Here is a 2734-nt window from a genome sequence, read left to right on the forward strand (position 1 = left end):
GGGCAGAGCTGGACGCTGCGCTTGGCCCCCCGCGGCTGGCAGGCCCAGCTCTCTGGGCGCCGGCTCTATGGCAGCGTTCCCTGTTCATGCTGTGCTGCCTGGTGGTGCTGGCACCTCCTTTTCCTTGCCGCCAGCTGGGGGCCGGGGGGCAGCGGGCACAGCGCTGGAGCCTGGCACTGTCGGCGGGGCGCTGGGCATGCTGCTGGGGCTGCTGGAGGTGGGCTGCGGCTGCACACAGGCCAGAACCATGGGGTTGGTTTGCCATGGCAACCATGGGGTTGTGTTGCCATGGTAAGAATGGGGTTGGGTTGCAATGGTAACCAGGCGGTTGCGTTGGAATGGCAACCATGGGGTTGTGTTGCCATGGCAACCAAGGGGTTGTGTTGCCATGGTAACCATGGGGTTGTGTTGCCATGGTAACCATGGGGTTGGGTTACCATGGCAACCACGGGGTTTTGTTGCCATGGTAACCTTGGAATTGTGTTGCCATGAGAAACCATGGGGTTGTGTTGCCATGGTAACCATGGAGGTTGGGTTTCCATGGCAACCATGGGGATGTGTTGCCATGGTAACCATGGGGTTGGTTTGCCATGGCAACCATGGCATTTTCTTGCCAGGTAAATATGGTGTTGAGTTGCCATGGCAACCATGGGGTTTTGTTGTCATGGTAACCATGGGGTTGTGTTGCCATGGCAACCATGGGGTTGTTTTGCTATGGTAACCATGGAGTTGTGTTGCCATGGTAACAATGGTGTTGGGTTGCAATGGTAACCAGGCGGTTCTGTTGCAATGGCAACCATGGGGTTGTGTTGCCATGCTAACCATGGGGATGGGTTACCATGGTAACCATGGCGTTTTTTTTGCCATGACAACATGGGGTTGTGTTGCCATGGTAACCATGGGGTAGTGTTGCCAAGGCAACCATGGGGTTGGGTTGCCATGGTAACCATGGGGATGTGATGCCATGGCAACAATGGGGTTCGGTTGCCATGGTAACCATGGGGTTGTGTTGCCATGGCAACCACGGGGATTTGTTGCCATGGTAACCATGGGGTTGTGTTGCCATGGCAACCATGGTGTTTTGTTGCAAGGTATATATGGTGTTGAATTGCCATGGTAACCATGGTTTTTTTTTGCCATGGGAACCATGTGGTTCTTTTGCCATGGTAACCATGGAGTAGTGTTGCCATGGCAACCATGGGGTTGTGTGGCCATGGGAACCATGGGATTGTTTTGCCATGGCAAGAATGGTGTTCGGTTGCAATGGTAACCATGGGGTTGTGTTGCCATGGCAACTATGAGGTTGTGTTGCCATGGTAACCATGGCGTTGGGTTGCCATGGCAACCATGGGGTTTTGTTACAATGGCAACCATGGGTTTGCATTGACGTGGCAACCGTGAGATAGTATTGCCATGGTAACCATGGGGTTGTGTTGCCATGGCTACAATGGGGTTGTGTTGCCATGGTAACCTTGGGGTTGTGTTGCCATGGCAAGAATGGGGTTCTGTAGCCATGGTAACCATGGGGTTGTGTTGCCATAGTAACCATGGGGCTGGGTTGCTATGGCAACGATGGGGTTGTGTTGCTAGGGAAACCATGGGGTTGGGATGCCATGGCATACATAGTTTTTTTTTTGCCATGGCAACCATGGGGTTTTGCTACCATGGTAACCATGGAGTTGGGTTACCATGGCAACCATGAGGTTGTGTTGCCATGGTAAATATGGTGTTGTGTTGTCATGGTAACCATGGGGTGGGGTTGTCAATGCAACCATGGAATTTTGTTGCCATGGCAAACATGGGGTTGTTTTGCCATGGCAACCATGGGGTTATGTTGCCATGGTAACCATGGGGTTGTTTGACCATGGTAACAATGGGGTTGGGTTGCCATGGCAACCATGGGGTTCTGTTGCCATGGCAACCGTGGCGTTGTGTTGCCATGGTAAACATGGGGTTGTGTTGCCATGGCAACCCTGGGGTTCTGTTTCCATGGCAACCGTGGGGTTGTGTTGCCATGGTAACCATGGGGTTGCGTTGGCATGGCAACCGTGGGGTTGCGTTGCCATGGCAACCATGGGTTTGTATTGCCATGGCAACCATGGGGTTGTGTTGCCATGGTAACCATGGGGTTATGTTGCCATGGCAACCATGGAGTTGTGTTGCCATGGTATCTATAGGGTTTAGTTGCCATGGGAACCATGGTGTTCTGTTGCCATGGTAACCATGGGCTTGGGTTGCCGTGGTAACCATGGCGCTTTGTTGCCATGGCAACCATGGGGTTGTGTTGCCATGGGAACCTGGGGTTGTGTTTCCATGGCAACAATGGGGTTCGGTTGCCATGGTAACCATGGGGTTGTGTTGCCATGGCAACAATAGGTTTCTGTTGCCATGGTAACCATAGGGTCGGGTTGGCATGGCAACCATGCGTTTTGTTGCCATGGCATCTATAGGGTTTAGTTGCCATGGGAACCATGGTGTTCTGTTGCCATGGTAACCATGGCGATGGGTTGCCATGGTAACCAAGCCGTTGTGATGCCATGGTAACAATGGGGTTCTGTTGCCATGGCAACCATCTTTTTTTTTTGCCATTGTAACCATGCGGTTGTGTTGCCATGTCAACCATGGGGTTGTGTTGCCACGGTAACCATGGGGTTGTGTTTCCATGGCAACCGTGAGGTTCTTTTGCCATGGTAACCATGTGGTTGTTGTGCCATGGAAACCATGGGGTCTTGCC

This window comes from Netta rufina (genome assembly GCF_964035555.1).
Source record: "Netta rufina genome assembly, chromosome: 22".
In the NCBI taxonomy this organism is placed as follows: domain Eukaryota; kingdom Metazoa; phylum Chordata; class Aves; order Anseriformes; family Anatidae; genus Netta; species Netta rufina.